Below are 16,399 nucleotides of genomic sequence, written 5' to 3' on the forward strand. Positions count from 1 at the left end.
ATATGGGAGTAGTATCTGTATACCCTCCATTGGAGTCAGTAGCTTTGAGTTGAATCCTCAGCTCATTATCATGGTGCAGCAAAGTTGCCAGTATTCCGGTTTTCCACAGGAAGAACCTACAGAGTTTCTGGCACAGTTTTTACAAATTGCTGACACAGTACATGATAAAGAAGTAGATCAGGATGTCTACAGATTATTAATATTTCCATTTGCTGTAAAAGATCAAGCTAAGAGGTGGTTAAATAACCAACCTAAAGCTAGCATAAGGACATGGAAACAGCTGTCAGAAAAATTCCTGAATCAATACTTCCCTCCAAAACGGATGACACATCTAAGGCTGGACATCCAAGGCTTTAAACAAGGAGATAATGAATCTCTTTATGATGTCTGGGAGAGATACAGAGAGATGCTAAGAAAATGCCCCTCTGAAATGTTTTCAGAATGGGTGCAGTTAGACATCTTTTATTATGGGCTTACAGAGAAAGTTCAGATTTCTCTAGACCACTCAGCTGGTGGATCTATACACATGAGAAAGACAATTGAAGAAGCTCAAGAGCTCATTGATACAGTTGCCAGAAATTAGCATCTGTACCTAAGCAGTGAATCTTCCATGAAAGAAGAGGCTAAAACAGTAACTGCTGAACTCAGTCCTGCAGAACAAATTACTGAATTCAATCAGCAATTAAATTTTCTAACAAAATAGCTGGCCGAATTCAAGGAGATATTACAAGATACAAGAATGGATAATATAAATATGGAAGTACAGTTGAAGCAAACAGAACAGCAGTTATCAAAACAAATAACAGAAGAGTGCCAAGTAGTTCAATTAAGAAGTGGGAAAACATTAAATACCTCACTTCAGGGCAGCAGGAAGCCAAGAAATGAACAAACTGCTATTCAAAATCCCTCTGAGGACAGTAAGAGCCCAGAGAGGAATAACTCTGGCGTTTAAACGCCAGAGACAGGCAAGGATTTGGCGTCAAACGCCCAATGGAAGCTCAGTTCTGGCGTTCAAACGCCAGGAACAAGTAAGGAGTTGGCGTCCAACGCCACTCCAGCTTCTAACTCTGGCATTCAAATGCTAGTGAGGGATCAGACACACACAAGTGCTGATAACAACCCCTCTAAAAAGGCTCCCTCAACCACCTTTGTAGGAAATAAACCTACAACAACTAAGGTTGAGGAATACAAAGCCAAGATGCCTTATCCTCAAAAACTCTGCCAAGAGGAGCAGGATAAGCAATTTGTTCGCTTTGCAGACTATCTCAGGACTCTTGAAATAAAGATTCCATTTGCAGAGGCACTTGAGCAAATACCTTCTTATGCCAAGTTCATGAAAGAGATCTTGAGTCATAAGAAGGATTGGAGAGAAACCGAAAGAGTTCTCCTCACTGAAGAATGCAGTGCAGTCATTCTGAAAAGCTTTCCAGAAAAGCTTAAAGATCCCGGGAGCTTTCTGATACCATGCATCTTAGAGGGTAATTGCACCAAGACAGCTTTATATGATCTTGGGGCAAGCATCAACCTAATACCTGCATCCACTATCAGAAAGCTTGGTTTAACTGAAGAAGTCAAACCAACCAGGATATGTCTCCAACTTGCTGATGGCTCCATTAAATACCCATCAGGCGTGATTAAAGACATGATTGTCAGCGTTGGGCCATTCGCCTTTCTCACTGACTTTGTGGTGCTGGAAATGGAAGAGCACAAGAGTGCTACTCTCATTCTAGGAAGACCTTTCCTAGCAACTGGACGAACTCTCATTGATGTGAAAAAAGGGGAAGTAACCCTGAGGGTCAATGAGGATGAGTTCAAGTTAAATGCTGTCAAAGCCATGCAGCATCCAGACACACCCAAAGACTGCATGAAAGTTGATCTTATTGACTCCTTGGTAGAGGAGGTTAACATGGCTGAGAGTCTCGAATCAGATCTGGAAGACATCTTTAAAGATGTTCAGCCTGAGTTGGAGGATTCAGAGGAACTAAAAGAACTTCTAAAACTTCCTTAGGAAGAGGAAACACCTCCTAAACCCGAGCTCAAACCATTACCACCATCCCTGAAATATGCATTTCTGGGAGAAGGTGACACTTTTCCGGTGATCATAAGCTCTGCTTTAAATCCACCGGAAGAGGAAGCACTAATTCAAGTGCTAAGGACACACAAGACAGCTCTTGGGTGGTCCATAAGTGACCTTGAGGGCATAAGCCCAGCTAGATGCATGCACAAGATCCTATTGGAGGATGATGCTAAGCCAGTGGTTCAACCACAGAGGCAGCTAAATCCAGCCATGAAGGAAGTGGTGCAGAAAGAGGTCACCAAGTTACTGGAGGCTGGGATTATTTATCCTATTTCTGATAGCCCCTGGTTGAGCCCTGTTCAAGTTGTCCCCAAAAAGGGAGGTATGACAGTGGTTCATAATGAAAGAAATGAACTGGTTCCTACAAGAACAGTTACAGGGTGGCGCATGTGTATTGACTACAGAAGGCTCAATACAGCCACCAGAAAGGATCATTTTCCTTTACCATTCATACACCAAATGCAAGAGAGACTAGCAGGTCATGAATATTACTGCTTTTTGGATGGCTATTCAGGTTACAACCAAATTGCAGTAGATCCTCAGGACCAAGAGAAAACAGCATTCACATGTCCTTCTGGAGTGTTTGCTTATAGAAGGATGCCTTTTGGTCTGTGTAATGCACCAGCAACTTTTCAGAGGTGCATGCTCTCTATCTTCTCTGATATGGTAGAAAAATTTCTGGAAGTCTTCATGGATGACTTTTCAGTATTTGGAGACTCATTCAGCTCCTGCCTTAACCATTTAGCACTTGTTCTGAAAAGATGCCAAGAGACAAACCTAGTTTTAAACTGGAAAAAATGTCACTTTATGGTGACTGAAGGAATTGTCTTTGGGCATAAAATTTCAAACAAGGGAATAGAGTTGGATCAAGCTAAAGTGGAAGTAATTAAAAAATTACCACCACCTGCTAATGTTAAGGCAATTAGAAACTTTCTGGGACATGCAGGATTCTACAGGAGGTTTATAAAGGATTTTTTAAAAATTGCAAAACCCCTGAGCAATCTGCTAGCTGCTAACACGCCATTTGTGTTTGACACAGAGTGTCTGCAAGCATTTGAGACTCTGAAAGTTAAGCTGGTCACAGCACCAGTTATTTCTACACCAGACTGGACATTACCATTTGAACTAATGTGTGATGCCAGTAATCACGCCATTGGTGCAGTATTGGGGCAGAGGCATGACAAGCTTCTGTATGTCATTTATTATGCTAGTCGTGTTTTAAATGATGCCCAGAAAAATTACACAACCATAGGAAAAGAATTGCTTGCAGTAGTTTATGCCATTGACAAGTTTAGATCATACTTGGTAGGATCAAAGGTGATAGTGTACACTAACCATGCTGCTCTTAAATATCTACTCATAAAGCAGGATTCAAAACCCAGGCTTATAAGATGGGTGTTGCTTCTGCAAGAATTTGATATAGAAATAAGAGACAGAAAAGGGACAGAGAACCAAGTGGCTGATCATCTGTCCCGGATAGAGCCAATAGAAGGGGCGTCCCCCCCCCTCTTTTGAGATCTCTGAAACCTTTCCGGATGAGCATTTATTCGCCATTCAGGAAACACCATGGTTTGCAGACATTGCAAACTATAAAGCTGTAAGGTTCATACCCAAGGAGTACAGCAGGAAACAAAAGAAAAAATTAATTACTGATGCAAAGTACTACTTGTGGGATGAACCCTATCTCTTTAAGAGATGTGCAGACGGAATAATCCGTAGGTGTGTGCCTAGAGAAGAAGCACAGAAGATCTTATGGCATTGCCATGGATCACAATATGGAGGCCATTTCGAAGGTGAGCGAACAGCCACCAAGGTCCTTTAATGTGGCTTCTACTGGCCTACCCTCTATAGAGATTCCCGAGAGTTTGTAAGTAACTGTGACAGTTGCCAGAGAGCTGGTAATCTGCCTCATGGTCATGCCATGCCTCAACAAGGGATCTTGGAGATTGAGTTGTTTGATGTATGGGGAATTGACTTCATGGGGCCTTTCCCACCATCATACTCAAACACTTATATTCTGGTGGCAGTTGATTATGTATCAAAATGGGTGGAGGCCGTTGCCACACCCACTAATGATACTAAAACAGTGTTGAAGTTCCTCCAGAAACATATCTTCAGCAGGTTTGGTGTCCCTAGAGTACTAATCAGTGATGGGGCACTCATTTTTGCAACAAACAGCTTTACTCTGCCATGGTCCGGTATGGGATTAGCCACAAGGTGGCAATTCCATATCATCCACAGACAAATGGGCAAGCTGAAGTCTCTAACAGAGAACTAAAAAGAATCCTGGAATGGACTGTAAGTACCCGTAGAAAGGATTGGGCAAGAAGCTTGGATGATGCTCTGTGGGCTTACAGAACAGCATTTAAGACTCCTATAGGGACCTCTCCATACCAGCTTGTGTATGGTAAGGCCTGTCATCTGCCCGTGGAACTGGAACATAAGGCCTACTGGGCAACCAGATTCCTGAACTTTGCTGCCAAATTAGCCGGAGAAAAAATATTACTCCAACTAAATGAGCTAGAGGAATTTAGACTCACTGCTTCCGAAAATGCCAAGCTTTATAAGGAGAAATAAAAAAGGTGGCATGACAGAAAGCTGTCATCAAGAGTCTTTGAACCAGGACAAAAGGTTCTGTTGTTTAACTCTAGGCTCAGGCTATTCCCTGGGAAACTAAAATCCCAGTGGAAGGGACCATATGTGATTACAAGTGTATCACCATATGGTTATGTGGAGCTTCAAGACATTGATTCTGATAAGAAGTTTATTGTTAATGGACACAGAATCAAACACTATCTTGAAGGCAATGTTGAGCAAGAGTGCTCAAGGCTGAGGCTAGTTTAAAAGCTCAACAAAGTCCAGCTAAAGACAATAAAGAAGTGCTTGCTGGGAGGCAACCCAGCCATTGGTAAAACTTTTTCTGTTATTTTGCCCTACTCTTCATTTTATTTATTTCTAAAGCATATAAGTTCAATGTTAATAAGGTAAAGAGTCAATTGCATAGGTTCACAGGGTTACAGAAGGATTCAGCACACAAAATAGAGAAAAAGAGCTCACTGGCAAAAAAACACCAGTAAGAGGCACAACTGGGCGTTTAACGCCAGTAAAGATAGCCATCTGGGCGTTAAACGCCAGAAAGAAGCAGCTTCTGGGCGTTTAACACTAGATTGACAGCATCCTGGGCGTTCAGAAAAACGCACAGTGACAAAGGGGTTTCTGGCGTTTAACGCCAGCTAGAAGCAACAGCTGGGCATTAAACGCCCAGACCAAGCACCAACTGGGCGTTAAACGCCCAAAACATGCAGCAGTTGGGCGTTTAACGCCAGGATTGTGGGGAGTAGGCAATTTCGTTTTCAATTCAAATTTTTTTTCATTTTTTATGTTTCAATTCATGATTTCTTGCACAAACATGTTACAAATCCTAATTTTTTAAATCCTTTTTTTTTCAAAAAGATATCAAATGTATCTTAATTCATAAGCCCTTTAATTTTTCTTAATCCTCTTCAAATTATTTTCAAATCCTTTTCAAAACAAATCTATCTCTTTTCACTCTAAAATCTTTTCAAATCATCAATATCTTTTTCAAATCCTCACATCATCTTTTTCAAAATTCAGATTTATCTTTTTCAAATATCTTTCATATCTTTTCAATTTTAAATCATATCTTTTTCCTATCATACTTATCTTTTACAAATCATATCTTCTATCATATCTCCTTCAAAATTTTCGAACCCACCCTCCCTTTTCCCTTTAAATCCTAATTCGGCCTCCCCCTCTCCTCCACAAGTTGCGCTTGGCTCTCCTTCTTTCCCTCTCCTTTCTTTTCTTTTGCTTGAGGACAAGCAAATCTCTAAGTTTGGTGTGTTTATCCGTGATCACTAAGCCAATACCCACTAAGATCATGGCTCCCAAGGAAAAACAAACCGACTCAAGAAGCAAGAAGGAGAATATTTCAAAACCACTTTGGAATCAAGGGAAGTTCATAACCAAAGAACATTCAGACCATTTTTACAAAATAATGAGTCTAAGGTCAGTGATCCCGGAAGTTAAATTCGATCTGGAAGAAGATGAATATCCGGAGATCCAAGAGCAAATTCGAAACAGGAGCTGGAAAGTCCTACCTAATCCTGAAACAAAGGTGGGAAGAAATATGGTTCAGGAATTCTATGCTAATCTATGGCAGACGGACAAGCAGAGAATAGATGGAACCGCATTCTATGACTATAGAACTCTGGTCAGAGGAAAGATTGTTCACACCCACCCTGACAAAATAAGGGAGATCTTCAAGCTGCTTCAACTGCAAGATGACCCAGACTCCTTTCATAGGAGAATGATGAGATCAAACCTGGGATTGGACAAAATCTTAGAGGACATATGCCTCCCTGGAGCCAAGTGGACAACCAACACAAAGGGTGCCCCGAACCAACTCAAGAGAGGAGATCTCAAACTAGTTGCCAGAGGCTGGCTGGACTTCATTGGGCGCTCTATACTGCCCATTAGCAACCGCTCTGAGGTCACCATCAGAAGAGCAGTGATGATTCATTGTATTATGCTAGAAAAAGAAGTAGAAGTTCATCAGCTGATTGCTTGTAAGCTTTACAAAATTACAAACAAGAACTCCAAAGATGCTAAATTGGCTTATCCAAGCTTAGTCTCTCTGCTATGTAAAGATACTGGAATAAAAATGGGAGTAGATAAGTATATCTCAGTTGAGCAACCAATCACCAAAAAATCTATGGAAGGACTACAAGTGTAGGACGACCCCATCAAGAGAAAAGCAGAGGAGCTCCTCCCGAAAATCCCTCAAATTGAATACTGGGAGTGCCTAGAAGCATCTATCACCAAGTTGCAAGAAGCTGTGAATCAACTGAAGGAAGAACAACAAAATCAAAACAGCATGCTATGCAAACTGCTTAAAGAACAAGAAGAGCAAGGGCGTCACATAAAGGAACTAAAGCGCCAGAAGCTGTCTCTTGAAGGACCAAGCACCCCACAGACTAAAGAAGCATCTACCTCCCAAAATAAAGGTTGTTGAGTCCTAACTCTGAGATAACCTTTTATCTATTTTAAGAGTATATGAGTATTAGAGTTAGAGTCATTTATTTTTAAGTCCTTAATTTCCTGTCTTTTATTATTAAGTGTCTGCTTTTATGCCTAATTTATATCATTAAATAATAAATAAAGATTAGAGTCTATGCCTTAAAGTTATGAATATCCTATGAATCCATCACCTTTCTTAAATAAAAAATATTTTAATTACAAAAGAACAAGAAGTACATGATTTCAAATTCATCGTTGAAACTAGTTTAATTATTTTGATGTGGTGACAATACTTTTTGTTTTCTGAATGAATGCTTGAACAGTGCATATGTCTTTTGAATTTGATTGTTTATGAATGTTAAATATGTTGGCTCTTGAAAGAATGATGAAAAGGAGAAATATTATTTGATGATCTGAAAAATCATAAAATTGATTCTTGAAGCAAGAAAAAGCAGTGAATACAAAAGCTTGCAAAAAAAAAATAGAAAGAAAAAAAAAAGCAAGTAGAAAAAAGCCAAAAGCTCTTTAAACCAAAAGGCAAGAGCAAAAAGCCAATATCCCTTAAAACCAAAAGGCAAGGGTGATAAAAAGGATCCAAGGCTTTGAGCATCAGTGGATAGGAGGGCCTAAAGGAATAAAATCCGTGCCTAAGCGGCTAAACCAAGCTGTCCCTAACCATGTGCTTGTGGCGTGAAGGTGTCAAGTGAAAACTTGAGACTGAGCGGTTAAAGTCCAAGACTCATAAAGTAGCTGTGTTCAAGAATCAACATACTGAACTAGGAGAATCAATAACACTATCTGAATTCTAAGTTCCTATAGATGCCAATCATTCTGAACCTCAATGGATAAAGTGAGATGCCAAAAATATTCAAGAGGCAAAAAGCTACTAGTCCCGCTCATCTAATTGGAGCTAAGTTTCATTGATATTTTGGAATTTATAGTATATTCTCTTCTTTTTATCCTAATTGATTTTCAGTTGCTTGGGGACAAGCAACAATTTAAGTTTAGTGTTGTGATGAGCGGATAATTTATATGCTTTTTGGCATTGGTTTTAGTATGTTTTCAGTATAAATTAGTTAGTTTTTATTACATTTCTATTAGTTTTTAAATAAAAATCACAATTTTGGACTTTACTATGAGTTTGTGTATTTTTCTGTAATTTCAGGTATTTTCTGGCTGAAATTGAGGGAGCTGAGCAAAAATCTGATTCAGGCTGAAAAAGGACTGCTGATGTTGTTGGATTCTGACCTCCCTACACTCGGAATAGATTTTCTAGAGCTACAGGAGTCCAATTGGCGCGCTCTTAATTGCGTTGGAAAGTAGACATCCAGGGCTTTCCAGCAATATATAATATTCCATACTTTGCTCAAGGATAGACGATGTAAACTGGCATTCAACGCCAGTTCCATGTTGCAGTCTAGCGTCAAACGCCAGAAACAGGTTACAAATGGGAGTTGAACGCCAGAAACAGGTTACAACCTAGCGTTGAACTCTAGAAATAGCCTAAGCACATGAGAAGCTTAAGTCTTAGCCCCAGCACACAACAAGTGGGCCCCAGAAGTGGATTTCTGCACCATCTATCATAGTTTATTCATTTTCTGTAAACCTAGGTTACTAGTTTAGTATTTAAACAACTTTTAGAGGTCTATTTCGCAACTCATGACATTTTAGATTTGAACTTTGTACTCTTTGACGGCATGAGTCTCTGAACTCCATTGTTGGGGGTGAGGAGCTCTGCTGTGTTTCGATGAATTAATGCAACTATTTCTATTTTCTATTCAAACACGCTTGTTTTTATCTAAGATGTTTATTCGCACTTCAATATGATGGATGTGATGATCCGTGACACTCATCATCATCCTCAACCTATGAACACGTGCCTGACAACCACCTCTGTTCTACCTTCGATTGAATGAATATCTCTTGGATTCCTTAATCAGAATCTTCGTGGTATAAGCTAGAATCCATTGGCAGCATTCTTGAGAATCCGGAAAGTCTAAACCTTGTCTGTGGTATTTTGAGTAGGATTCAGGGATTGAATGACTGTGACGAGCTTCAAAATCACAAGGGCTAGGCGTAGTGACAGACGCAAAAGGATCAATGGATCCTATTCCAGCATGAGTGGGAACCGACAGATGATTAATTGTGCGGTGACAGCGCACCTGGACCTTTTTCACTGAGAGGATGGATGGTAGCCATTGACAACGGTGATCCACCAATACACAGCTTGCCATAGGAGGAACCTTGCGTGCATGAAGAAGAAGACAGGGAGAAAGCAGAGATTCAGAATACAAAGCATCTCCAAAACTCCAACATATTCTCCATTACTGCATAACAAGTATTTAATCCATGCTCTTTTATTCTTCGCAATTCATACTGATAATTATAATTGATTTCCTGACTAAAATTTACAAGATAACCATAGATTGCTTCAAACCAACAATCTCCGTGGGATCGACCCTTACTCACGTAAGGTATTACTTGGACGACCCAGTGCACTTGCTGGTTAGTGGTACGAGTTGTGAAAAGTGTGATTCACAATTCGTGCACCACCTGTTTTCTGGTCTCCAGAACCTAAGCAGATTTTAGACTGTGAGAATAGAGTGGCTAGCGAAGAGTATGTTCTGCATTTTTTAATGAGTGCAATGTCCTCGTCTTCTTTGCTTTCTATTTCTAATTTGCTGGAGCTTGAAGGGGATATGGAGGCGATGTAGGAGTACCTAGGTAATTTAGGTGCTGTGTGGTTTATTTTGTGTTTTTTGCTATTTTGCTGTAGCTTTATTTAGTTTCTTTGTTGCGCTGTAGGTGAAAAAGCTCCCACGCTTACTACTGCAAACTTGAAGGCTTTTGTTTCTAAAGCCAAAAAGAAGGAAAAGGATGAGTCATCTACAAACTTTGTTAAGGACAGTGAGGGAGGTGGGGTGAAGCAGGATGGAAGTTTTAAGAGGAAAAGGGGTGATGGTTCGTCAAAGGTAGTTGATCTTACTAACGTAAAGGAGGGTTCTGCTATCTTTACTGCTGAGGAGATTAGTGCAGCATATGAGAGTCAGATGGTTCTTCATGGTTACAAAGAAGGTCCTCGAAATTCTCTCTGGTCCTCTTACTATCCGTTCATAGCTGTTGCTGATGAAGTTGCCCAAGTGGATGCTGATGTTAAGATCATCCACGATGCTGGGAAAGTTGGGGTTGCCCACTATCTACAGGTAGCTTTGCTTGTTACTTGTTCTTTGCCTTTAGTGTATCTCTTTTTTAAATGACTTGTTATTTTTTCTTTAGGTGATTGGAGCAAGGCTTCTGTCTATTGGCCGGATTTTCGAGTTGGATGCTATTTTAGATGGTGACCAGGTTGCTGCTATAAAAAAATTGAAGGAGTCTTTGGATGAGAGAGACTTACGAGTGGAGAAGCTTAAGGGCGAAGTGAGGAGTTTGAAAGAGAAGCTCAAAAATTCTGAGTCTGGGCTGCAGAAGGTCAAGGTCGACCTTGAGTCTAAAGTAGAGGAAGCCGAGAAGACTAGAGCTCGTATTCTTGAGTTGGAGGAGGAGGTCCTTTCTGCTTTTACTCTTGGATTTGATCGTGTTGTTGTGCAAATAGGAGTTGTTGCTCCTACTGCTAATGTTAGTAAATTGGATGTAACAAAGATCGTTAGTAATGGTCAGTTGCTTGATGATGAGGCTCTGTCCAATAAGGAGGACGAGAGTGTTTCTGTTGGGAAAGCAGATTGAAACGTTTGTTAGGCTGTGTTTTTTGTAAAGTTGTTTGTTTTGGAAGTTTGTGATAGACTGTAATTGACTTTTGATACACTATGATTTTGTAGGGTTTGTTGGTAACCTTTTTGATTTGTAAAATGCATATGTTGGATTTTGATTTTGTATTTCTATTAGCTAACAAGATTTGTACACGTGGATGACATGGGTGTGAGGGACCTCATTAAAACCTCTCCCAGAAAAATCCTGTGTGGGATAAAAAATTGAGAGTAGGAAAAAGAGTGCCTCCTCTTGTCCATATCATTTTTATGACAAGTAAAACTTCAAAGATGAAACATTCTGAATTCCAAGGACGTCTCCATCCTCAAGTGTTTGGAGTTTGTATGCTCCTTTTCTGACAACCTTTATAACTCGGTAGGGGCCTTCCCATGGTGCTGCTAGTTTGCCATGTATGTGAGGCTTTCTTGCTTCCTCTGTTCATCTGAGGACGAGGTCTTGCTCGGCAAACGTTCTTGGTTGTACCTTCTTATTATATTTCATTCGTATTATTTCCTGCATTGCTAATTGTCTTATTTTTTCTTTGTCTCTGTCTTCGTCAATTGTGTCGAGCTCCATTCTTCTGATGTCATCATTTTCTTCTGTCGAAGTAGGATTGCTGCAAGGTGAGGATACTGAGATTTTGACTGGGATCATGGCATCCGTCCCATATACCAATTTGAATGGTGTTTCTTGTGTTGTTATTTGTATTGTGGTGTTTGGTGCGGAATTTATAACCCACAAACTAACCGGCAAGTGCACCGGGTCGTACCAAGTAATACCTCAGGTGAGTGAGGGTCGATCCCACGAGGATTGATGGACTAAGTAACAATGGTTAAATGATTTACTTAGTTAGACAAACAGAAAATAGTGTTTGAAAGTTTAAAAAGCATTAAGCAGAAGACAGGAAAATAAATAAGTTGGGAATAAAATATGGAGAAGGCAGTTAAGGCTTCAGAGTTATCTATTTTCTGCATTGACTTTTCTTATAACTATTTTAATCATGCAAGATTTAATTCATGGCAAACTATATGTGACTAGACCCTAATTCCTTAGACCTTCCTAGTCTCCTCTAACTTTCATCAACCGCCAATTCCTTGGTCACTTAATTCCACTTAGAGGGTTAAGTTCAATTCTAGTTTATATGCCACAAAAATCCTAATTACCCAAATATAAGAGGATTATATGTCACGTATCCCATTAAATCTAGATAATTAGAAATTTAGGAGAATATGTTTTCAAGCTGTTGTTCAAGTAAAGAGCTTTTCTAAGTTATACAATAACTCAATTAGAAGAAGGGTCATACTTCCGTTCCACCCAAATTCATAAGATAAAGAACGAAAACAATTCTTAAATTATAAATCAGTTCATGAATTAAAATAAAAAAATAATAGTATCAATCCATACAATAGACAGAGCTCCTAACCTTAACAGTGGAGGTTTAGTTGCTCATGATTCAGAGTGGAAAACTAGAATTTTAAATTGGGCTGAGATGGAATGGAATAATCCTCCCCAGAAGAAAAGTTTCTTTTTTTATATCTAATCCTAATTAATTTAAAATCTATTTTCTAAAATTAAAATAATATCTTTTCCTATTTTAAAATAAAATTTAAATTTAAATCAGAATTAATTAAATAATCCGCGTCTTGAAACGTGGGGACCACTTGGCTTTACTGGATCCACGCCTAACTTGGCTAAGAGCTGCGCCTAACTTTATGCTGTTCACCACACAAGGCGCCTTACTTGGACTGACGAGGAGGCAATGCGCCTTACTTGGAGGAGAGCAATTGTTGCGTGTTGTTGTTGTTTCTTGTGCCTAACTTGAGAAATCTCAAGTTAGGCGCAGCCTTGGAAAAGTTGATGGAAGAGAAGTATGGACTATTATATATCGTTGGAAAGCTCTAGAAGTTAGATTTCTAACGCCACTATAATCACGTCCATTGGATATCTGTAGCTCGAGTTATTCAGGTTTGAGTGCAGAGAGGTCAGGATTGACAGCATCATTCGCCTTCTTCTCTTTTTCTGTGGAAACTCCATCAGATCCAGCCAAATGCTACCTAAAATAAACAAAATTACACAAGACTCAAAGTAGCATCCATAGTGGCTAAAAGATAATTAATTCTTGATTAAACTCAACAATTTAAATGCAAATTCACTAGGAAAAGATAGGAAAGATGCTCACGCATCAGTGTTGTAGCTCCACAAGACTTCAGGTATTAGCTCGGCCCATTCTCCCTTGGTGTCTCTTAGCTTTTTCTTTAACGCACTGAGGATGACCTTATTAGCAGTCTTGGCGAGTCCATTGGTTTGTGGATGTTCTACTGATGAAAAATGGTGCTTTATCTGAAATTCATTCAAAAATTTTGCTAAACTTTGGTCGATGAATTGCCGGCCATTATCAGTGATAATATCATGAGGTAATCCGAAACGACAAATAATATTTTTCCAAATGAAAGATCTTACTTTATCAGCTCCTATTTTTGCTAATGGAGTTGCCTCTATCCACTTTGAAAAGTAGTCAATTGCTACGAGTAAGTATTTTACCTGGCCTGGTGCTTTTGGAAAAGGGCCAAAGATATCTAGTCCCCACTTCTGAAAAGGCCAGCTTACCTTCGAGGTATGTAATTGCTCGGCAGGGTTGTGGATGACTGAGGAATGTTTTCGGCAGCTATCGCATTTTTTGACTTTGTTGATACAGTCTCGCTTCATTGTTGGCCAGTAGTATCCGGCCCGTGCTATTTTTGATGCCAGGTTTAATCCTCCTATATGGTTGTCACATACTCCTTCGTGGGCTTCGTCCATGATTATTTCAGTTTCTTCTTTACTTAAACATCATAAAAGGGATTGAGAAAAACCTCTTCTATATAATTCGTTTCCGATTAGTGTGAAGCTTGCTGCGCGCCTTCTGAATGTTTTGATATCTGATATTTCTTGTGGTATCTTTCCTGTTTGTATATATTGTTTGTATGGCATTCTCCAGTCCTCCCCCTGCAATATTGAAAACATAGCTTTGCTACTAAAACTTGGTTCAGTAAGTGTTAGTTGAGATATAACAAAATCATTCAAACACTTCCTAGTTGTTGCTAGCTTTGGCAGTGCGTCTGCTTGGGTGTTTTGTTCCCAAGCTATGTGTGTGATTTGTATTGAATGGAAATGAGAGATGAGGTCCTTTACCGAGCTATGGTATTTTTCTAGTAGCTGGTCTTTTACCTGGAAATGCCCTGTTACCTGTTGTATTACTAGTTGTAAGTCGCAGTAGACCTGGAGATGGGTAATGCTGAGAGATTGTGCTAGTCTTAGTCCCACGAGTAGTGCTTTATACTCGACCTGATTGTTGCTTGTTTAGAATGTGAACCGAATGGACTACTCGGTTTGTAGATCGTGTTTGTTTGTGAGTAAGACGCTTGCTCTAGAGCTTTCGGTGTTGGAGGCCCCGTCGACATATAGTTCCCAAATACAATGTTGTTTTGGGTGTTCTGCTAATTCCGCTACAAAGTCAGCCAGGAGTTGTGCTTTCATCGCTGTCCTGGGTTCATAGGTGATGTCGAACTCAGAGAGCTCGATTGACCATTTCACCAATCTTCCTGAGACTTCAGGTCTTGTTAGAATTTGTCGTAGAGGTTGTCTTGTTTTTACTATGATTTTGTTGCTCTGGAAGTAGTGCCTTAGCCTCCTGGTTGAGATCACCAATGCGTATGCTAACTTTTCCATTGGTGAGTATCTTAGCTCGGCATTTTGTAATTTTTTGCTTACAAAGTATACCGGGTCTTGCTTTCCCTCTGTTCCTGTCATCAATGCCGAGCTTATAGCGTTAGGGGTAACAGATAACTATATTAGTAAAGGCTTACCTGAACTTGGCTTTTGTAGGATGGGTGGGGAGGACAGTATTGCTTTGAGTTTTTGGAAGGCTGCCTCGCATTCATCATTCCAATTGAATTTTGTCTGCTTTTTGAGTATGTTGACAAAATGTTGCGAGTGCGTGGAAATTGATGGGAGGAAACGAGATAGGGCGGCTAGTCTGCCGTTTAATTGTTGCACCTCCTTCACCGTCTGAGGGCTTCACATCTGTATTATTGCCTTGCACTTTTCTGGATTTGCCTCTATGCCTGTAGATGTCAGCATAAAGCCGAGGAATTTGCCGCCAGTTACGCTGAATGCACACTTTTCGGGGTTGAGTCGCATGTTATGTTTCCTGACTTGTTCGAATATTTCTTCGAGGTCGTCTCCGTGGTCTTGTGGTTGTTTTGTTTTTACCACCATATCATCGACGTAAACCTATAAGTTTCTTCCGATTTATTTTCCGAAGACTTTATCCATTAGGCGTTGATAAGTAGCCTCTGCATTCTTAAGGCTGAAAGGCATAACCTTATAACAAGAGTTCCCCAATTCAGTAATAAATGTTGTCTTATCATGATCCTTGGGGTGCATTAGTATTTGATTATACCCTGAATATGCATCTAAAAAACTTAAAACATTGTAACCTGATGCATTATCTACTAATTTGTCAATGCAAGGGAGGGGGTATGCATCTTTTGGACAAGCTTTATATAAATTTGTAAAGTCTACACACATTCGCCATTTACCTTATGGTTTCCTTACCATAACCACATTAGAGAGCCATGTTGTAAAGCGTAGTTCTCGAATGAATCCGGCTTTTAGTAGTTTTTGTGTTTCCTCTAGACAGGCCGATCTTTTTTCGTTACTCATGTTCCTTTTCTTCTGTGGTATAGGTCGATTTTTTGGGTCGATCTGTAACTTGTGGCATATTAGGTTCGGATCAATGCCTGGCATGTCTTCTGGGGTCCATGCAAAGAGATCGGAATTTCTTCGAAGTATGCCGACGATGTGTTGTTTGGTTCCTGCAGGAAATGATCGGCTGACATCAGTGACATGACTATGATCATTATCTAAGATTACCTTCTCTAGGTCATCTGTTGGTGAGGGCCTGTTTTGCAGGTCTTCCCGGGGGTCCGGTCAGCCATTCCTGAGATGTTTGCCACTTGGTAGGATTCTTTCTGGAGCTCGGCTCTTGAGCTATTTTCAGATTTGTTCTTTAGGCTTTCATCATAACATCGTCGAGCTTCTGTTTGGTCGGAGTATATTGTTGCTGTTCTGTTGCTAAACACCTGAAATTTAACACAGAGGTGAACAGTAGAAACTATAGCACAAAAAGAATTTAAAGACGCTCTACCCATGATTATGTTATATGGGCTGGGGCATTTGACCACTAGGAATTGCACATCTCTTGTTTTGCAAAGTGGGTGCTCTCATATCGTTATTTTCAATCAAATGCTTCCTAAGATGGAAACGCGTTCTCCTGAGAAACCGACCAACTCTCCCGAGTATGGTTGCATCACATTTGTGCTTAGTTTCATTTTTTGGAATGTGGAGTAAAAGAGGACGTCTACACTGCTACCCGGGTCAAGTAGCACTTTTCTGACGAGGAGATCTCCTGCTTGGATTGATATTACCATGGGATTGTCTAGGTTGGTTGCTGGTGCTTGGTAATCAGACTGTTCGCAAGTGATGCAAGGTATGGCT

This window comes from Arachis ipaensis, chromosome B05 (assembly GCF_000816755.2).
Source record: "Arachis ipaensis cultivar K30076 chromosome B05, Araip1.1, whole genome shotgun sequence".
In the NCBI taxonomy this organism is placed as follows: domain Eukaryota; kingdom Viridiplantae; phylum Streptophyta; class Magnoliopsida; order Fabales; family Fabaceae; genus Arachis; species Arachis ipaensis.